The sequence below is a fragment of the Tympanuchus pallidicinctus genome, unplaced genomic scaffold (genome assembly GCF_026119805.1).
Source record: "Tympanuchus pallidicinctus isolate F22 unplaced genomic scaffold, pur_lepc_1.0 scaffold22, whole genome shotgun sequence".
NCBI classification, from domain to species: domain Eukaryota; kingdom Metazoa; phylum Chordata; class Aves; order Galliformes; family Phasianidae; genus Tympanuchus; species Tympanuchus pallidicinctus.
Window position 1 is genome coordinate 39843544 of NW_026294739.1, and position 23661 is coordinate 39867204.

General features: G+C 37.0%; 1 long non-coding RNA gene across 1 annotated transcript; it reads right to left on the reverse strand.

Moving 5' to 3' along the window:
- Positions 1–1986: 1986 nt before the first annotated feature.
- LOC128082284 (uncharacterized) lies at positions 1987–17497 on the reverse strand. Its single transcript, XR_008207605.1, has 3 exons — positions 17431–17497; positions 14573–14683; positions 1987–2076 (listed from the first exon to the last, which is right to left on the reverse strand). It is a non-coding gene; the product is annotated as an uncharacterized LOC128082284 (long non-coding RNA).
- Positions 17498–23661: the final 6164 nt, after the last annotated feature.

Below are 23661 nucleotides of genomic sequence, written 5' to 3' on the forward strand. Positions count from 1 at the left end.
CAGAAAGCTGAAGCAGTGTATTAACATCCAATAGTCTCCATTGCCATAGCAACGTGTGCTTGTCAGATCAGGGCTGATTTGATGCAGGCACCTTAAAGGCAGAAATAATCTTCTAACTCTTTTAATACAAAGCTCCAGATTTCAATAGGATTTTCATTTCATTTCTTTTAGGAAGGTAATACTGTTATACAATGCAAGGTGCACGCCTCAAGGTAAGCTATCTGGTCTGGATCTGTGCAACCTGCTCTTTACTACAGCAATGTTCTCAGGTACGTAATGCAGCCAGGCATGCAAGAGGAACCCTGGCTGCAAGTTTTCTCGTATGGAAAATTGTAAATGAAAATAATCTGGTCTGGGTACCTAATTAGCATTTATACAATTGCTGTTCCCCTTGGAATCAATAGATATCCTGCTCCCTTTATTTCAGGAAAAGCAAAGATTTGTTCAATTTTGACCTACAGTCAAGTCAGCCATAAGATAAGCCATAAGGTAGCATAGCATATACAGATAGACAAAGAGGGAGAGAAGTGCAGAATTATGTTTTATGCAATTTTACATAGAAAGTGGGCATGAGAAATACTGTTATGCAGCTTTGAGTCTGTTATTACTAAATAACTATTGCTACATTTGCAATAATTTCTTTTCTTTATTATTTGACTAAAATAAAGAATTGCAATGCAAAAAGCTCTCAGCTAATGTGGCACACTTTAGAGGAATTCATCACACATTACTAAGCTTGGTTTCCACTGCAGTATGCTGTAGTTTTGAACCTTTGCACACTTTTAATAAATCAAGCATTGCGATATTCAAAAATACAAGCAGATTGAAATGTTAATGTTTTGGAAACTGAGGATTGAATCTTGCTTAAGTGTAAGCATTACGTATATTCAATACTGTGTTGTTCGTGCTTTTTGATTGTACGTTTTTCCTTCCAAAATTGGCTCATTCCTTTGCTGGAGGACAAATACAGAGATTCCCATGGAAATATTACCTCAGTCACATAACTGCATCTTACATTGCTAGAATCAACTTGCATACACATTATTCTGTAGCATAATCTGTCTGTAGAGCAAATTATTCAAAATCCCAAGTCATTTCTAACAATTCACGCAGTAAGAGATGGTTTTGCTTCACACAGTCATAGATTCCTTTAAATTGACCCCATAACTTATCTAGTTTGCAATAATACTAAGAGTCAAAAAAATTATGCTGCTTTGTGATCCTTCTTCAAACATGAGCAGTCAGTGTGGTTTGCTTTGAACTAAATCATCCTAAAACAAAGATCCTTCCTTCAAATATAGTTTAATACTTCTGTGTTCAAACTTCAATGGTAGGTTTACAAAAGTTTCTTACAGACTTGCTGAAAGATTTTTCTATGAATCCGATTAAGCCATTAGCAGTACATGTTTGAGACACACACTGAGATACCCCACAGAATGGCAAACAGATAACTCAGTAAGTCACAGCAGGTACTCTCCACTTCATATTAAGTAGCACTACTTGCTCGTTATGTGTCTTAATCATTACTATAAGGCTTATGATGTGCTTGGACTTGCAATAAGTTAAAATATTTTACAATGTTTATTCATATCAGATGGTTTGCAGGGTCACCTGAGCATTGGCTGCTCAGGGCAATATGAAATCAAAAAGATTCTAGTGAGATGAGATAGTTTCTCACATCTATTGTTTTCTGGATCCTTTTTAATAAAGCCAGCCATCTTCTTTGCTTTTAAATAAGGCATTAGACAGGAGTACAATAAAAACTTCTTTTTAGAATTTAGAATACTATTGAATGCTATTTAGAATACTAGTTTCAAATGTTCAATTTGCAGCCCAACTACAATAAGAACTGTAATCATAATTGAAAATCTGTTGGATTTATCTCTAAAAGTAAATTCCCAGTAATCCTTCAACTTGGAACTGAGTATTTATAGGAGTCTCCTACTATACTTGATTCATCTTTTAAAAAATGTTGTTAAAAAAGTTACCTTGAAAACATTTTGCAGCACTCCACTTTCTTCCTTCACTCATTGTTTCTGGGGCGCTTCATCTCAGGCTCTCTTTCTTGGTCAATGGCTAAAAAAAAGAATGTATATACACAGTTAAAAAAAAAGAAAGAAAGAAAGAACAGCAACAAGACAGCAACACATAACACTTGTTAGTAAAACAAAAATCCTTTACAGAAAAAAAGAAATTCATGAAAAAGCTGATCTTTCCAATTCAAAGAAAAGTACTTATTACAGAGAAACGTTGCATCAGCACTGTAAAGCACCACAGCTATTGTGCCTGGACTAAAATATGGTGGTGGGATACAGTCTAAAACAACACTTCAGAACAATAGAAAAACAGGGCTAGGGAAGTGACAAGAAACACACATCTCCTGGACTCTGCTGGCAATGAGCACAGATCACACACATCTAAACTATCCTTAGCAGCTACTAAATTTGTTTGGTCTATCTCAATAGATTCCAGTTGTTTTAAGAGTCTCACGTTTAGCTACAAGTAAAAAGCTTTATACCAAAGTAATTCCTAATTGCTACAAAAGTACACAAAAGTCCTGTCCTCTCTCCAGTAGGTACACAAAAACAATCTCTCACTATTGCCTTGTACATACCAAAAGAGTTACCATACCATCTGAAGCTTGAAGCAAAGAACAAGTCTCCTACCCTGTGAGAAACGCAGGTCCTTAATTGATACCGACGAAGGGGAAATGAGTACAGGAATACTAGTCAGAAAACCACTTAACCTGCTAAATATGCATTAGCATGACTGCTGTCAATCATAACATTCTGCACTGACTAGGTGCAGAAAGCTTTAAGCCTTAATAAACTGACATATACTGTGATTTTACAATTTTACCTTGTCCTTCTAAAAGGGTAATACAGAGCATATTTCAAAGTACTGTGTGAAGTACAGAACACTGAAAGCATCCCAAACTGTTATATAAGACCAACTAGAAGGCAGGAAATTGCAAAGCTCCATTAAAGATTAGTTAATTACTTCCAATACTCACCTGGGAGAAAACAATGCATTTTTTTGTTACTGTTTGTTTGTTTCTCCACTCTCTGCAGCTGCTGAAAAACAGCTGCCTGTTTTGCAGGGTAAAACTGAGAATTACTAGTTTCTGGGCAGCTGCTACACTTGTATGAAAACACTCAGCTTTTTGAAAGAGCTGGAAAAGATGTGGAGCTACAGCTGTGGTGTATTCAAGTAATTCAGCATGAGATAGCAGTAGCATGTCACATTTTTACCAATATATGAAGGAATAGAGTTGGTATAAAAATTTTTTTTGCCCTCTATGTACACTGTGTGTTTACTATGTTAATTTCTTGTTTGCCGGTTTTGCATCCTAGAATTCAGACCAGGAATTGTTACACACACCTTGCATTTCCACCAGAACCTTTCATTAGAATTCTAGTTTCAAAACCCAGTCACTATTCTTACCTTTTGAAATACCCAATATAATCTTTTCAAGTAGGTAAAGTGACAGTGATCTTTACACTGACTGCAGAGAGAGCCATGGACAGATTACTTAGAAATAAATTTAATTACAATGCTTACAAGCCACAATCACAGAACAGCTTAGTTCTCCACTAAGGCAATCAATCCAGTGTGTAGTACTGTACAAAGTTGAAATCAGGTTAGCACAACAATTGCTCAGACGTAGCTTATACCTACCTAAGCCAGAAGTTAATCTTTAAGAGACAGAATTCCAGATTTGCAATACATTATCTACTTCCACAGAATATTTTTTCTTTTCAAATAATGTTTTGAAACCTCTTAAAATATATAGCTAATTATTAATTTGATCTATAGTTGTATATCTTCCAACTTTAGGATTGGTGGTATTACTTAAATGTATTTCTTCCTGAAGTTACAGTATGTAGGTTGCTTCCAAAGCAATGCCTTCTATTTATTTCCATAGAACCTACAAGGATACAAAGTACACAATAACATTATTTGATAGATCGGATTCTCAGCTGTAAAATTCTGTTTCTCAGCAGTCACCACCACTAGCTATGCATTTTTGTCAGTGATGAACAAGAGCCAGCATGCTGCACTCATTAAAATCTGCTCCAATGGAGGTGACCTAGTGCTGCTGTCATCACTGCTGAAACACACCACCCACCACTGCCTGATCTCCACAAACATTCAGCAATTGTCAATGAATGTCAATGGGTGCATTTCTTGTCCTGCATGGAGGAATTCATTTCCACACCTTTGCTTCCTACAGGCTTCCATGTCAGTTGCCATTCTGTCAGACTGCCCCTCTGCTGCCATCTGTCACAGAGCTACAAAATGTAATGGAATATTGGTGGGAACACTCATCCTTTACTGCCATACCACCACCATCTGCCTCTGACACTGTGGGCCAACATAATAAGATAGAAGCATTACTTTTGGAGCAGTCCTCATATTTAATTCAGGGTAAGAAAGGATACCAGCCCCATATCCTGGACTCCTAAACGTACATACAGGACACCATCAAAATACCAGCATAATATGGGTGTATGTTTAAAATCAGACAAAGTATGTACACACAAATGTAATTTCAACTTGCTAAACTTACATACCCAGCCTGTAATACAATAGCAATGTTGCTATGGGAACAAGCTCTCAACAGAAGTAGATCACTAAGCAATGACACATGACAAAAGCACAGTTTTTGATCCTTTCTGTACACATTAGAGTGGAGAGCAAACACACCAAAGCTTAAGGCTAACTGATACAGAAGATTTTTGCAGTGATCACTTTGCTTTACACATTCAAAAGGATTCTACAGAGTATTACTTGCTCATGGCTACAGTCTTTCAAGGGTGTAAGAACTTTTTTCCCTCATCTTAATATTGTTTACTTTTCATTTGTAATTTCCTGTCTTATTATCAAGTCCTTCCCTTTCTGCTTTGTTTCCACATAAATGCATTTTAAATGCTAATACTTCCTTCCATTGAATGCCTCTTTCTTCTCTTTCTCTTTGTGTAAATTTCTTTCATGACTTTCAGTCCTCCTTTGTACATTATGCAGCCTACCTTTCCTCAGAGCTATGCACAACTCCTCCAACAGGGAGGCCTCCATGTGTTCAGAACTACAGTAAGATCGGTATTTTCATTCAACAAAATGAATGCAAATTTCTTCTTCCTATCTCCTCAAAAGCCAACAGACAGTCTCTTCCCTCGTGAAAAGAAATCTCTGTTTGCCCTCAAAGCCAATTCTATTCTCCCTGCTTTATTTTCAGATCCTCAGTACAGCATGCCTGGCAGAAAGGAGGCCACTGCATAGGAAACCAAATCACTTGAATCAGCAATTCATCATTAACAGCAGATACCATGTAGTGTTGTATGGAAATAGTCTGAGGTGATCGAGGTATGAAGATGATAATCTTATGCACGGTTGGCTGGGAGTAGGTTTATATCACTCATAAGGTAGTTCTCTTAGCTTAACCGGTGTGTCAAATGAAAATGAATGGCAAGATGTGCCCTGGATGTTGTCCCACACCCTTGTAACACGCTCTGATGGTAGACGTGGCATCAGCATTCTTATAACGAGTTATAAAGCTACCTCCAACACTACCATTTTTTCTAAATAGATATTGTCACTGCTTTTGGCCCATACAGTGTGTGAACTTCAAAGGTACATTCTCATCTGCTCTTTCAAAAATATTTAAGCAATTTCAACTGTTCATTTCTTCCTGCCACGTACAGCAGCAGGATGCCTTATGTAACTGATGCTGCACGTAAACCGACACAATATAACCCTTACATCCCAGTACAGTGTAGCCAAGGACAGTGACAGTGCAGCAGTACTCCAGAAATTTCTTTACTTAATTCCTTCCTTCCATTTGTCCATTACGATTTTATACTAGATTCTTGTAGATAATTCACGTTTGCTTTTTCTTTTGAATACTTACTGAAGCCTATAAACTAATAACTTGCACAAATAGGTTCCCATCCTTAGGTCTGGAAGCCATCCTGTAGTTTATCTGACATTTCAAACTGTTAGTCAGACATTGGCAGCATCAAGAAAACTTCAACTGAAGTGGAAGGTAACATTTCCAGTTTTCTAATTTCTTCTTGTTCCACAATTATTTCTCTGCATCAGCATCCTCAGGAATTTTTAAGTCAAATATAGACTTTCTAAACTGCCAATAGCTACACTTCCATCTGCGATCTGAACAGTCAAGCTGAGCTCCTTCTGCTACACATAATACTTACACCACCATTACTAATAAGTATTGTGAAATCAGAATTCTGCAGACATTCTCTAACGATCTACAGGCAGAACATAACAATTCACTCTTTCACACTTTTACTGTTCCTCCAATTATAGATCTCATAAAAACTAATTCTGTAAGGTAACAGTTTTAAATCTCAGCAAAACTAAATGAGAGAGAACTAAATTAATATGCTAACATAATAAATATTTCAGAACCACGAGTATAACAGCAGGACTGTCCACTGAACAGGTGAATAGCACCAGTTTGGCAGAGCGACAGCCACCAGCATTCATGATTCCTTTTTTTTTTTTTGCTATGCAGCAAATAATAGCTGCTGCAACATTGTCCCAGCAAAATTACTTTTCTGTGACTTACGGAGACTCCAATGAAGTGATCAGTTCTCAGCCCCTACCTGGGCTTTACAAGTAAAGCATAGCCTTCTGCTTTGAGCAAGTGTGAAATTCAGCACTATCTGATAGAGAAACTCTCAGCTACAAAACGTTATTTATCAACATACTGAACACAGTTAGCTATGTGTTTTTGCCAGCAATCTACAACACCTTGCATGTTGTGCTTGTAAAAATCTGCACCACCAGAGGAGACCCACAGTCACCACTGCTGAAATGCACCACTCCACCACCTCAGTGTGCTCCCATCCACTGCCTGGTCTCCTTAAGCGTTCAGTGAGCTTCAATGAGTGTTTATGGTGCCATTTTTTCCACGGGGAGGAATTCGATTCCACACAATTCCATGTCCGACTGCCCCTCTGCTGCTATCTGTCACACAGCAATGTGTGATGATATACTGGTGGGAATGTTCAACCCCTACCAATACCCCACCTCTGATACTGTGGGGCAACATAACAAAACAGGAGGCATTACATGCTCAGCAAAAACAGAAATAAATACCATCTCCTCACTCCCCTGTAAGTACACACAGTATTCCTGAGCACTTCACATATCAGAAAATCCACTAACTATACAACTGTCGTGTTGATAAAGCTGGTTTCATAACTTTGCAGAGTTTTGCTGCCTTTGGGAGATGTAACACTAGGTGGCATTCCACACCACAGAATGTGTAATGAAGTGTAAGCGAACTACACTGCATCAGAGCAGTCATTTAAGAAGCTTAAATCAACAGAGCTACACTTTCGTACTCGTTCCTTCTTTTTAAAAGATACTTCTGTTTTTCATGTGTGGCTGAATGGTACAGAGGAAATATAATAGTAGAAAATCCAATAGGTTAATCTCTGAAAAACATCCTTGGAGAATGAATGTCATAAAATATTCATAGATAGATGTCTCTCTTCAGCTTACCACTAAATGAATTCAATCTGGGTTGGAACACCTCCCCTGTGAGGACAGGCTGAGAGAGCTGGGGCTGTTCAGCCTGGAGAAGAGAAGGCTCCATGAGACCTGTGAGCAGCCTTCCAGTATCTAAACGGAAAATAAGAAAGAAGGGGACAGACTCCTTAACAGGGTCTGCTGTGATAGGACAATGGGAAATGGGGAGACTTACGCTGGATTTAATGCAGAAGTTTTTTTTACAATGTGTGGTGAGGCACTGGGACACATTGCCCAGAGAGGTGGTGGTGCCCCATCCCTGCAGACACCCAAGGTCAGCGAATGGGGCTCTGAGCAATGATGGAGCTGTGGGTGTCTTTGCTCACTGCAGGGGAGTTGCACTAGATGATGTTTCGGGGTCCCTTCAACTCAAATGATTCTAAGACTAGAAGGTATACTAAACATCTATTACATTAGCTGGTGCAAGCCTATACAAAACATTATTTTAACTCAGAATTTATAGTACTGAACACAACTACCGAATTTGGAACTCAAAATTGATCGCAACACTGTGACTTTTTCATACTAAAAATTATTAAGCCCATAAGTTGAGCTGCAATATCTAGATTTATTTTTTTCATAAATACGGAAAGATTACTTACAGAAAAAAATAAATCAGAAAAGCTCAAAAGCTAAGCATGCATTATTTTCAAGTGATGCTTCAGTTAGCTCATATAATACAAATACTCATAAACTCATGATAGGTAAAGCCTGCAAGTCAAGTACAATATCATATACATTGTAAACACATGATTTTTGGCACTTTAAGTAAGTTTTTTCACTTCAGAGAATAGAAAGCGCACCAGAAATAATTTGTACATCATTTAAATGCACCAGATGTATCATAACAGACACACAGTGATTCCTGCTACCCAGTAATTAAGCGTTGGTACCTCCTTAACTTACTGGTCTTTTCTCTTTTTTACGTCCTTTCTCCATGAAGGAGCTGAGATTTCAGCCTCCAAAATGCAAATTTATTTGTGCAATTGCAGATGCTGTGGCTGTGTACTGCAAGCAAAACTTTTAATTGTACAGTGGTTCTTATTGTGAATGCTTTACTGCTCAAGGTTTGGAGTTTTCTAGGCTACCAGCATAGGTCCCCAGTAAATGTATTTTTAGATCTGTACATAAATACCGAGGATTCACCTACGTATTGTATTTGTGATGCAAACTTGCAAAAAAAAAAAAAAAAAAAAAAAAAGCAACCTAAAAAGCCTCTTAAATTAGATCTGTATTTCATACAGATTCTGGAACAGCTTGGAATCACTAGAGCAGGAATCTGGCAGGTAGAGTACTTCTAAGCTATCCTTATGTCTGATGCATAAATCCTACGCAGGATGCTCACTGAGTAAGAACTGACTATGTGCTTCTTTTAAAATCTACCCTCAAGAACAAAAGAGCCCCTTCTTTCCAAATGGAAGATCTTGTAGGGAAACAATTTGGTCAATCAATGGAAAGTAACCTTTACAGACATCTTATATAAAAGCAAGGAAACGAGTGGTGGGACATACTACAAAATGTTATTTTTCTCAGTAGAAAATAAATAAATGTTTAGAACTCAATTTCATCTAAACTGAGACCAGACCAAAGCCTACAGTGTTTTAAATAACACTGTAATTGCAAGACAGAGAAGTTATACGGTTGCCATGGCTGCCTTCAAATGCCTTTATATGCTTTCACTTCTTCATATTTTAATCCCACCTCTGAACTAACTCTGAATTTATCTGTTTCTGCCATATCAGCCATTTTTTCTTTAGATTGCTTAATCTTCTACAGGGTAAGGCCAGACAGTCATGGCATAACAAATCTCACTGTTCAGCATTTCAATTCAACATTTTATTCTTCCCTATCTTCGTTTCTGACATGTACTTTAACACCTCGCTCCATATGCAATACAAAAATAACTGTGGTTAAACAGTTAAAGCTGCATTCATTTTCTTAACTTAGATTTTCTTATTTCTGGTAGATGCTCAGTCTAGAATAATACTCTAGCAGTACAACATATTTTTATCCACTAACACAGGCAAAAAAGCCCATGGTGTTCCCAGTACAGTTAGGCAACTAACATACTAACCACATCTATTTTGGTATCACATCTTACTGTATCACTCAAGGAGGACGAACAGTCAAAAATAATTTTCCCTCAAACACAATAATCAGGCTTGTATTTGATGTTGAAATTACAGGTGGTTTTGCATTGCAAACAACTTTGTGGCAGTCTGAAAATACAGACTTTTTTCTCCCTCAGTACACACATGCTGATTTACGTTGTCATTTTGGTAGAAGGAAGTTTCCTATGTATTTAAAACAAAACAACCCTTATTAAAACATAACGAGACTCTGAAATTACAAAGTAGAATCTGGGAAAACATCATCTAAAGATAACCTCACACTCCTGTCATAACTCTGTGGCTATAACCAGTGTAAATCGCTTGAGTTCTGTTATTTTTAGAGAAACATGCTGCAATGTACTGCCCATCAGCGGGGTTCAGTTCCCAACACAATTATGCCCTTGTTCAGACAGATCAGTATATGCTTTTTTTCCTGTAAAATGAAAGCCAAATGGAAGTTTGAAGACTGGTCAGCTTCTTTGTGAGTATCTCATGCTTGGAAGGGTAGTAATGAAAGGGCAACATTCACTGTGGGGCTGCCACAGTATTATGGTGCTTTTACCATATTTTATATAGAAATTATTTTTCATTTGTAGCTTTATGCCATAAGATATATTATAAGAAATAAAATACAAATGATAAATGTAAGGGAGTTCTGCCTCTAATCTCAGCATCCAGATACACATGCTTACATAAAGTGACAAGGATGGATCAGTTTGGGAAGTCATCATTTTACTTACTTTATTCTAGTTACTGAACATGTTAAATGTGCAGCACTGTGACAGTATGAATGAAATCCAGAGATGCAAAGATTCAGAGATAATACTGTAGACCTGGATTAGTGACATACATCTGTACTGCAAGGAGAGCACTCTAGACTCTGAGGATAACTTCTGCTAACTATTCTAAGGCTACTGCAGTATCAATTGTATGGTACAAAAATATATGCAAACTTTAAACAGTTAACAGTTTAAAAAGATCAGGAAATCAATTATGACCAGCCAAAAAAACTTTCAAACACTACTGAATCTATTTATTACTTACTTTCCCATTTCAAACCCAGATTTTCTGCCTCTGTTAGCAAAAAATATACAATTATATAGTGAGATTGTTCAAAGAAGTCAGAAGTTTCCATTTAGGATGGAAAATTATGTAGCTAAGCTTCCTGAAGTGCTGATCAACCAGCAAGTTTGAATCAGTTTATGCATTTTAAAATATCACTGTTTAATGTCAGGGTCTAAATACGAATTAAGCTATTGTAAATTATGCTCCTTGATGCAGTATGGAGAATAGCTAATACAATACTTTTTCCTTTAAAACATAGTTGTAAAACAAAAACAAACAAACAAAAAAACCAGCACTGTCACCTTGTTTCCAACTGCAACAGCGCTGCAATCACAGTACTGCACTACTACTGTACTTGCAGCAACAAAAGCTCTACAGACTTGGCAACATAAAAGCAGAATCTTGTAGCATGCAAATTAGGTGCAATCATTCTCTTTGCATCCTTAACTAAATTCTAGGTAGCCAAAGAACTGGTAGATTTATCCTGACAATCCTGATTTCTGTCTTTCATTGTAAATGGTGCATTTCTTTTTAACATTCAAAGTGTATAAAGCAGAAACTGGAGCATTGATCACAGTGCAAAAGTAATCAATGAGAAGATAAAAGGAGGCAATGTACCTGACTGGACAAGAAATCTGTCCTCAGTGGTGGAACACTTCTCACTGAGTGAATTCTAGATACCCCAAACAGACAGTAGGGCCTCAAGTTAGATGAGAGGGGATTCAGGTTGACTGTTAGAGTGGTCAGGCACTGAAATGGGCTGCCCAGGGAAGTGGTTGAGTCACCGACCCTGGAGGTGCTGAAGAACCATTTAGATGCTGTACTCACATCATTTAGTGGGGAAATATTGGTGGTAGGTGGAAGGTTGGAATGGATGATCTTGCAGGACATTTCCAGCTGTGGGAATTCTGTGATTCTCTGACACACCTGAAGCCTTTTCCTTGTTTGTAAAACAAACTCAAATAAACCCTGCTTGCAAAATGTTATGGAACCAGAAAACAACACTGAGGTGAAAATATTTTCAACAGGTATCTGCATGAACAAATGAACAACTGGCGTTTGGATAGTACAGGACTATGGAGAAAATGAGTTTCTCAAAAAGTATTTTGCACATTCCAGCAATGCTGCTGTCCTGGAGATTTTGTCCAGATCAAAGCTTCTCAAACATGGCATCAGTTCAAGCTTGTTACTATGCTGAAGCTTCTTACTATCCTACGCTGAACACTGCAGTTGTAATTTCTTCTCTATCATATCTGAACTTATCTTACTCTTCAGAGGAAGTAAGCTAGAGCAGACAACAAATACCACTTGAGTATAGTTCATGCAGATATAGAATTATTAATTATTTGCTTTTAGTGTGTTTCAATTCAACTTTACAAACCGTGTTCTCTATTTCTGCACTCATTGCACAGTACATACATAAAACACATTATACTTTTTCACTAAAGAATTACTTGTTCTCATTCCTTTTCCTAAAATAAATTCAAGTTAAAGTACATTATTATGGATGCCTAGAAAAGAAGAACACGTAGATCTAGAACTTTCAAGTTATTTTCCTATTTAGGTTATTCATTATAACTTAAAAAGGTTTCATTCTGGAATTTGCTGAATTATATCACTATGGCAACACTAGAGAAGTTGGCAGAACTTTTGGAAAGCTTCATTATCCAGACCTTTTGCAGTATGACAAGCTAGCAGTTCAGTTCTGCGACTCATTGTTGCTTACCACCAAGAATGAGAGATTAAAATAACTATGCAAGGCTCTCTGCTGGACACCACAGATATTCATATGCTGGAAACTGGCCTACCAACAAACTAGAAATCAAAGGTAGAACACTCAAGACTCCAATGAGCAAACTGCCAGTACCTTTTTCTCTTTTTCAAGACAAATGTCAGTAAATTCCCTTAGTTTAGAACAGCATGCAATGGCAGAAGAGGGAAACATGAAGTGCTGAGATGTTGTAAACTTTCAAACCAGCACCCTCAAAACTGGAAGTCCAACAAGACTTTATCACCAGAGAAAGTCAGTCAGATTGGATATTATTTGATTACAAATTGAATTTACTGACAACAGTGGGATTTTCATTCTGCATAGCAAACATTTGCTAGCAACACTCTTTTAAAGTTTAAATAAAAGAGAGCCACTCGTTCAGGAAGAAAGAGATCTCTAAGTGCCAAAAAATTCCAGTATGACTGTATCCTCAACAAAATGCAATTGAATATATTTAAATATCTAATACCAGATGGAGAGTTTACTTAGACATATGTCCACTATACCAGGCTTGACTGAATAGCATATGCCACAAGGACATGTCTTGCATTGAAATGCACACACAAGTAGAGAGACACTTTGGTTGTTTTTTGTTTTTTTTCATGTTAATATTTTAAAGGATGTTCCTGAAACAGTGGAGCAAGGATGCAGATCAGATCGTTAGTTAGATTAGTCTTTGGCACTCTCATTACTCACATTTGAAAACCCTTCCCTCTGTATAATTTAACAAACAGAAGGCAGGACTGTGGGTAAATAAAGGTATCAGGGAGATTTAGAAATGGAATCCAATTAAAGTCCTGCCAGATCAAAGCCACTGTAGACCTCATTTAAAATTCATATGTTTAAAACCACAGAATGTAAACTTCCAGTTACACTGAAAGCCATGACATCCAATAGCTGTTTGGACTCAAAGGAGGCTGTAAGTCTCCACTCTTACGTGCACATTTAGAAGCTGGCACAGTTACCTTGCATATTGCCTTTCCTTTCCACACTTCGGGAAAACGGAACCGCAGTTTTGCACTTTCTGTACTGAACTTTCACTGTACTCAGCCATTAGTGAAGGCTGTCACTATACACTCTCTTTGCATAGTTCCATGCCAAAAGACAGAACTATTTATGAACCTTTGTAGAAGCAGAGGTTAAACAGGGATACCAACAGGAATTGAAGGTGTCTTAGAATTCAGGATCTTAAGCAGAATTCTTTGGGCAGGATGGTAAACACACTGTGTTAGTCCTAGACTATCATACCCAGCAGAATAACATAAGCTGTGATAGACTCAATTCAATTTCTTTTATTTTCTTTTCCAAATAGAAAACTAATTTGAAGAAGGATCCTGTTCTCTAATTCCCTTTACATTTTCCATAACTAAAAATTCTCTTTAAGGTCTTTCCAAGAAGAGAATTTTTTTTTTCACGTCTCTTTTTGAAGAATCACCAAGACAATATCTTTGCTTATCTGTCAATGTGGAAAAAAATCCCTGGAATATCTATCTATGATGGAATTGCAGCTATGATGATGTAGTGATAAAGGAAGAATTATTTGATCTGTTACCTCATTAGATGATCTGATACAGTTGGAAAGAAATAACAAAACTAGTAAGATTCCACGCAGTACAGACATGTTTGATGGACTATTTTTCTGATATGGACCTCCTTCTACTTCCCCAGACTCACTGCTTTTAGAAGCATACTGTCTCACTCCAGCCTCCTTCCTTACAGATGCACAGTCCCACCACTGCACACACACTCTCCCTTTTCTTTAAAATTCTAAGTGATTACTGTACTTAGCTCACTCAGAGCCACTTTTTGCTGCCTCTGCTTCAAATCTGATGGGCTACACCCAAATTCTAGTTTTCCCCCAGTCAGAAATAGTTGCATTTAATACTTATTATATATAAAAATACATACAATATATGAACATAGACTTTTAATAGATATTTTGGTAGAAATTTCTTGTAGGTTCATTATTTGTTTAGTATCTTACAAGAAGCTGCTTGAACCACATTTCCTGTTAGAACTTACTTTTGCCCAAAGGTACATTGACAAAGTCAAAGGCTATGTAACTTACCAGAAATGCAAACTTGGTGAATACTTTCAGTCTTAATTGTTTCTTTGGTGAACTGCATTCATTTGTACTCTGTCTGTGGCCAGATTCAGAGGCAAAGACTAGGTCTCAAAGCTGCAAAAGTAAATAAAATTCTGTATGGACGCAGTAACACAGTTGTAGAATTTCTAACTTAAATTACATTATGTTTTCTGGTATGAATTTAATTCCTTAAAACATGATTAATAGAACAATATACATTTTATTAGGATGTTGCTTTTGCATAGCCTAGGGACTGAGGGAAAACATGTTCAACAAATAGAAAATACTAAACTATAAAGTCAACTTGGTATGCAATGCTAACTAAAATCAGATGTACCTCACTGTTAATTTTCCCTTCATAAAACAGAAATTACTCTTCCTCAACTTCAGTTTACTTCTCATTACTACACAATGCTTGTTAACACAAAGTAATAAAACTCTGCAAGATTCTACAAGAATATTTTATGGACACATGGTTGTGTGTGGGAATCGATTCGACTGGTTAACAGCATGATCTTTCAGGGTTTTATGGTAGGAAAATATTTGGCTTAAAAAGCAAAGTGTATTCATGAGTGTTTGCAGCTTAACCACACTTTATGTTATATTCTTCTAAGGATCTCATTATTAGCCATGTTATGATTTGCTGAGTTCTAAATTTAATTGGAATTTGGAAGATGGATGCAATACCTGCACGCCAATTGTAACTTCAACTCTTTTTCACAATGTTCTTTTTCAGGCCCCTCATGCCTTTAGCATTAGGCACCCAGTTCAAGAACTCAAACAGCAAAGTAAATGAGAAACAATGCATGGTTTGAGTTGGATATATTAGCTTTTGCTTGGGAAAAAGAAAACACTAGAAAAGTAGAAATGAACATTTCTAATACTTTTGACAAACAAACTAAAGTTTTGTTGCTAAAGTGAAATATCTAAATAACTGGGAAAACAAAATCCTGTAGCTGGAATTCTTAGAACAGCGTAAGCTGCAGCTGTTCCTGTTTTTCTCCATTCTGCACAAACTGCCTTGGTAATCTTTCTTCTATCTGCTACTTCTATCTTGAGAAGAATTTTCATGGGTGTAAAGGACATACAGACAAGAATCAAAATCAGAATGAAGAATGTACAGGCAGTGTAAACAGATTTCTCCATTTTTCTGCCCAACAGATCTCACCAAGTTACAAACTGAAACGTTGAGCCTTAAAGAGAGTTCTTTATTCCATTTATGCTTCAGAAAAAGAGCTGTTAAGTGGATTCAAACTATTTGCTCTTCTCAAATGAATAAAAACACTCTTCTCCATTCTTCCTGTCCTGTTTAAGCAGTTTTCCTTCTTGCTCTGGTGACAGTAACATAATCTCCTAATTCCATATGCTGTATGATCTGTCTCATAATGTACAACGTTTATTTTGATATGATTATATATGCAACACAAACCTAAACTCTAGAAATACTTAGCGTTTTAACTCTCACTTATCTCTTCTGATCAGTTGAATCCTCTTAGAAATGGAGATGATATTACTTGTATATTTCAGACTGGAACAAACTATTTTTTGCCTAAAACATTTTTATTTATTTTTTTTTTTTAAGAATGCCTGTTTATTACCATAACTGCAGGTACAGGAAAATGCCTAAGTTTACTATGCATAATATAAAAAAAAGTTTTAAACACCCATGTATTAAAAATAAAAGCAGTTAAACCAGCAATCTAATTTTGGATTTAGAAAGGGACGTTAGATAGACTGATGTCCTGTTTTGTCCTATAAAACAGTTAGATACCTTTAGAAAATGAGCTGGAGGTTAAAAACTTTTCTAGGAGGCATGGTTATAGATGTTCCTGGAATTACAATCAATGATAATCATTAACTGTAACTAAAAAAAAGAAATCCTGTAAGTTCAGGATATCATTAATGACTGTATTTCAAGAAAGAATATCATGTGACCAAAAAGGATATTTTAACACACAGGTAGAATTAAGTTCCTCTTTCTTTATCTGATCATGTCTGCCACATGCAAGGAAAGGCCAACAGGCAGTGGATTACTGTCACAGCCCTGAAGCCTTCGGTAGCTCAAAGAGAGATTCCAGTAATCCTTTATTAGTATCAGAGATGATCCTAGCTTCAGTGTTGGTCATAGGAACATTCATTATGCTGCACATATTGAATAAAGATGTTTGGGGTGAGATAATTATGCAAGGAGGGGAAAGTCTGTGAATTATTTAATGCTTGTGGTACTACTTCGCTTACTAAATAACTGCACAGTTAAACACGCTGTATCTTTTGCACAGGGAGGCTATTTGGAAATGAAGTAACACTCAGAGGCAGTGCTTAAATCAGTCTAAAGAACTCAGGAGCTCTAGTCTCTTAATTGGCCTATATTGTAGTACTCATTAGTATCCATGAAGATGTGTCCAAGTGGGGCTGTTCAACATTTTGCCATAGCCTTCCTGCTAATGAACAAATAAACCAGATCAATGTTAGTTTGGATATTCCCAAAATCCTGCAGCATAATAAAAATATCCCCTGAATCATCTTTGACAGAGATTCATTAACATAAGTGCTGGAAAGTTCTGAGAATGTCTCAATGTGTTTCTGCAGGCAAAAGCTCAGAATGTAAGACCTTCTTCGTATGGTGCTGTAACTTAGATGGCAAAACAGTTTTTTAAAAATTTGACTTAAGCCCTGACTCAGTTTCCCTCTTTTGTTTTTTTCAGCTTCCATTTAAAAGATTAATAACCAGAAAACAGCACTAAGTTAGGTGTCCATGGAACAGTACTAGAGCCAAAGAACAATGCTCCAACTTGAAAGCACGTTGCGCATCTTTTTGTTACGTGTAAAGCACAACTTACCTTTATTTTTGTCATTTATGTGCATTCCCAAATGTTATTTTCTGTGAATTGGTGCTCCCTGTAAAACTACAAAATAATAAAAAAAAGAAATGGTCACATTCTACTTTCTTAAGGTCATACTATAAATTGTCACTCATGTTACCATGGAAACAGAGTGGATTTCATCATTATAATGCATGCAGCGATAATTGTTTTTATTTTAGTCCATGGATAGGTAGTTAATGGTGCCAGCTGCAGTTAGCAGACACAGATTCTTGTCATCTAAGCACAAAGCTGCTGTCGGCCATCACTGTGAGCTCCCCTAACCATCAGCAATTCATAGGGGAACATCGGCAGAAAGAAGAGCTGTTAACAGGCCTTAGTTCTGTGGCTGAAATAGATTTCCCTGCAGGGATTGTGTTTTCATATGAAAAAGAAATAAACAAGCCACAGCAGAGTTCTTCACACTGTCCAGTCAGGTCTCTGCAGAAAAACTGGTCTCCATGTGGCAGCTTATAATACTTACATCCTATTGAAAAAAGGTTCAACTGCTATCCTTCTCGCAATGCAATTTTTCTCAAGAATGTACAGCTAGATATTATGAGGCTGCAGTTAACCTCATAGCTCTCTATGCAATTGCACACTTCAACCTTAGATCAACAGGTATTAAGTAAATGAAAATACTGCAGTTCTGTGAGTTTAGAGCCACTGCATGTACGCTCAAATTTATGTTTATCTAAAATACGCAAGTAGTTACCAATACATAACAAAATCATAAATGAAAGCAATATAGGGTAAGGGATAACAAGTGCTGTGGGATGATCTAGAGTCATCCAATCCCTACTTAAAAACAGGTTGCATCAGTTTTAAAATGTACAAGCAGTAATGCACTGTGGGGCCATTAACAACAGGTAGGGAACATTGGATTTGGATGCCATCCTTCCTAAGGTACAAACATGCACACTATTTTTCTTTCACACAGAATACTGAACTTGAGTTTTCCCTAAATTTAGAAAGCATAATATAGTTTTGGTTCCTTTGGATGTGCATTTCAGAGTGTTACAAACTGGTTGGGTTTAACAGGGACCTCAGGAAGATGTCATCCATCCCCTCCAGCAGAGTCAATTTGAGCAGGCTGCCCAGGACCATGTCCAGACCACATTTCAATGGTATCTTCATGGATTCCACAGCTTCTCCAGCCAGTGCTTAGTCACCACCACAAAAAAAAAAAAAAAAAATAATAAAAAAATAAAAATAAAAAAAAATCAACACCAAAACAACAACCACAACAAAAAACAGCCCACAATTTCCTCACTTTCAGAGGAAAGCTCTCATGCTTCACTTTGTGCCCACTACCTTTTGTCAGCAGGCAGATCACAGTACTATTTTTTGACCATATAAGTGGCCAAACAGTGGGATAGGAACACCTTACTGAGAATATGACAGATAACTTGAACAGGTTGCCCAGGAAGGTTGTGGAATCTCAATTTATAGATATACTGCAAAGTCTTCTGACCATGATCCTGCTCAACAAGCTCTAGGTGACCCTGCTTGAGCAGAGGCAGCTGGACAAGATGATCTTCAATGGTACTTCTGTACTTCAACCACCTATTCTGCACAAATATGGGCAAAGCATCATGATAAAGAGAAGCAAGCCAAAGCCTACTGGAATCAGGTGTCCAATGTTGTGAGAGAAAAATATTTTTCATAATAAATGTCAGTTAATTCCCTGAACTGGCCATTCTAATTTTCAAGATTATTTGAGGAACAGAAACCACATGTTGCAGGTCTTGGCACTGGACCAACTTCTACTTCAGCAATGATCCACACAATCCGCTGAGCAACACACAAAGTGCTCTTTCTTACTGTACATTTAATGCAGAAAAACTATCAAAGCTGTTACTTTATATGAAAACTTTCATTATTACTTTTACTAAGATTTGGCTTGGACTACAAAAGATTTATTACCAATTGGTTATTCTCAGTTCATGTTAATTTGGTTATAACTGATGATAGTTATGTGGAATATTGTCTCATCCTTGTAAGAGATGCAGCTAATGTGTAACTTAAATATTAATGAGCTTATCTTTGTAAGGATAACTGCAAAGCTTAGTGTAAATTATTACTCAAAGAGACAATTATTTTTCCTAAACTTAAGGTACTTCAGATCAGTAAGTTTAGAGGTTAACTATAAAGCACCATTTTCTGTACTTAGTCTTCCTTGCTCAACACGAAAAAATAAACCGGACAAGATTTTATTTCCCTCTGCCATATCCCTGTGCAGCTTAGTTCTGAAAAAAATCTCATAGAAAGCAACAATTTTGTATTAAAAGCTTTTGGATTTTCTTGACAATTTTCCCAATTTAGAACTGACAAAAATGCTGTAATAAACTAGAACAGTTTCAACAAAAGCAGATATTTATGCAAGGCATTCTGAAAACTTAATTATGGCTAGAATTACACTTGGGAATGTCTGTTTAGAGGTCCCATCTGTGAAGACAGCAAATTATAACAGACAAAGCATTGATTGTGGCATAATTTTTGAATGCCAATAATGACAATAAATGTTGCTCAACAGGTAACACACAGCAGTCCCCAACTTACACAGCTCTTTCATTGATCACTCGTCCTCAGATCCCAGGAATTGTAATGTATGTATTCATAGCCATCAGGTTTTACACAGCATCTCCGTGCATGCCTCCAATTATTGAAGTTTTCCCAACTCCTCTGGGATTCCTCACTCTGCACATATGTACCCTACTTATTCTGTATTTAGGTCACATCAACTATGCACACACAGCAGCACCAAAGAGGTCACCATATGTCCAAGAATTCCAGATACGTTTGTGATACACGTGCATTCTGAAATGTATTTAAAACAAACGAGCACACATATATTTATTTGTTCACAAATATAGTAAATCACAATTGTAATTTTAACAATACATCAGCTGCCTTGTGCAAACATTGTTTGGGGGGAAACATTAGGTTTATTGCACAGGCGCTCCACAGTGCATATACACAGATAACTTCCTTGTACATCTCAGGCAAATATGACAGTTGTATATTTTCTGAATGCTTTCCAGGTGGACAACCAGACTGGAAAGTTTCTGCTGCAGTCCTATAGGCTATATTTGGTAATAACTCATTTCCCAGCAAGTATATATAAAACTACGCTAGATGGAAAAACAAATTTGTAATTCTCACCGTTTGAAAAGAACTCAGTAGAAGGAAAACTGAGAGGCTTCTGTGCAAACGCTGCCTGATGCACAAAGCTGGCAATGACTGCACTATGATCCTTGTTCTTCTGACCCCAGCACACTCGCCCACAACCTGGCTCATCTGCTGAGGCAGGCACCGAGCTGGGACCTGGAACAGAAACAAAATGTGATCAGTGAGGTGGTTTAGGCTTGTTTTATTTTTACAAATACACACTGTGAGCAAGCATAGGTAACAATGAATACACTGTAGAAGGAAGAATAATTTAGACGTATTTCAGCAGTCAGCTTGACTTCCACAATATTTTGTCATGGTATCTCTTAAATACTCCATGTTCTGTCATAATTCTAGCATGGCACAACATTCTGTATTCTAAGCTGAAGTTAATCAGTACACACTGTGTGGCAAAGACATACAAAAACTAGGTAAGAACAGATCATGTACAGTGATATGAATAACAGTACTACAACCAGAATTTGGACAAAAATAGGCATCAAAAGCGTCGTTCTTTTCATATTCCAAATGACCAGTATTGAGTTCAATACCTTGATTTTTCCCTAGGATTTGCTTAGCTACGCACTTGCAACTAAGTATGAACATATAATTTAGAGCTATCAATACAAGAACAGCAAGAAAAGGGATCTTTTTCCAAAAAGTAGCAAAACTGAAGCATGTTAAAAAAAACAAACAAAAAACAAAACAAAACAAAACCATCCTACCAAGCAAAAAAGCGATGCATGTAGTTATGGGTATGTTTTGATGTACTGAAACATCACAAAGCTGAATGAGCTCAAAGACAAACCACTTGGAAAAGGCTCACTGGAAAATACTTCTGTAACTCATTTTTGAACTGCCTATGTGGGGCTGCATGCCGTAATTTCTGAGAAAGAAAGTGGGGGGATCTTGGTCTTTAACAAGGTTAAACATACGCAGCTCCAGAGAGATTATCCAGACATCTGCCATCAGCTTCCTCCTGCTACATGGAGCACATCAGAATGGTAGAGACAACTGTTACACTACTATCTTTTATGCTTATACCAGCCCAGAGTAGTGATTTAAGATCCCGACTGGGAAAGAATTAAAAATAAATGTATCAAAGTCATTACGTCAAACAACTATTCAACAAATTGATGGTATTTACATAAAGGTTACTTTATGAATAGTGACCGTTTGAATGTCATCTTGACCCTTGGAACTCCTGAGGAAGCCTTCACAGAACAATGCAGACAATACCAGGCAAGAGTCAGCTCTCCGTGAAACTCAGAGAAATTTTGCATACTTTACTATAGAAATAAACAAATCAGTTTGCTTTCTTCCAAGTGGTTTTCGTAAGCATTTGCTAATTTTCTGGACAATTTTTTGCGCTTTCACTGTATTTCACTCTGCATGACAGGGTAGAAAATCATCCCACATGTATCAAACATGTATCACAAGTACCAAATTCACCTGGCCGTCCAGAAAAACCAGTAGCCCTTTTTTTTGGGGGGGGCAGGGGTGCAGGGGGTTCAGGAGGGCGAGATGGGACCTGCTATAACAACACTGCTCCTGCCCTTATATTTCTAACACTTTTATTTCACTCTTCCTTCTTCACTCATCCTTCTCCCAATGTTAGCAATAGATGAGTTTTGGTTACTTATGCTTTACCTCACAAAGCATGCAAGAACAACCATAAGCAATCACCAGTGACTTCAGTAGTTACTGCATTAACTTGCCAAAAGCTGGAAACTGATGGAGCAAATTGCACTTATGTGACTAGTGCGATTGATCATCTCAACATGCAGTTAAACGGGAGATAAACAGTTTATACATCCCCCTCTCCTTTCTATTCTATAAGTAAACTTGAGAGATTATAACATATATACATTTTTAGACAGTAACATGGAATATTTTCAAGCCACTCTCCTTTAGGATATATGTGCTGCTATTATAGATGGTTTGGAGAGACAGGATATTATTTATTAACAACATTTTAATGCAGGCTGTCTTGTTCAGCAAAGTAAATTTGGTGTGTGGAAAAAAAACCCTCCCCTATCAGCTCTTACAAAGATGCAGGTAATATTCTGTCTGATCAAAAGACCAGCTAATTTACTTCTGACCACATCCTTCTCTGACAGTGAATGCAGTGAAATATAAGCCTGCAGGCACATGGTAGAATAAAAATATTCTTAGATTTTCAATCCCCTGGCTGGATACAGCCATATTAAATATATATTACCTTTTATGACTACAGATAAAGCTGAATGAAAGAAAAGCCACTGAGTGAGAGAAGTGCAGCAAGGAAGGTACATCACATAAGTTGTAGACAGTAGAGTATAAAGCTAACATATGTTCATCATATGAAGCAGAACAATAAAGACTGCATTTCAGAGGTAGATATTTTGATAGCAAACATTTATGAATGCATTCTTACCCTAATTACAGGACTGAACCATCCTTAAAATTTCAAGGCCGTATTTTTAAAATCCTTCAAACATCATGAGATGCAGACCCAGCAATTTACATTTACACAGAGAATTTACATGGAGAATACATGGAGAATACGTAACACAGTTTTATGTTTTTAAAGTTGCTGAACTTGTAATTTTGAGAACTCAATGGCACTTGCACTAACTAAGAAAAAGTTGGGTTCCCTTGGCCAGCCAAGCAAAATGAAACAGTACCATTTTGATAAAGGATTCCAAATAGAGCTTGTTATTTTTAACTGCAAGAGAAGTTAATGTTCTATTTAAATTTTCAGTGTATTGGTACAGTCAATAGAGCCTTCCTCTTATCAACTGAGATATGTTTATTCAGCTTTTTATTGAGACTTCATGCCATCCTCCTTTCTTACAGGCAAAAGTTATATTTTTAGCATGAAAATGCTGATGGAGCAAACAGCAACACAACTTCCACTCTGAAGGAGTTAAGTCATGTAAGAAGATGAAACTGTTCTGCTTTAGTGAGCGACTGCTGGGAAGGACAAGGTGCAATTGTTTGCACACTGAACAGTTCAGCAGTAGACAGGGAGAAAAGGGGTTGAGTAGCCCCAGCTCT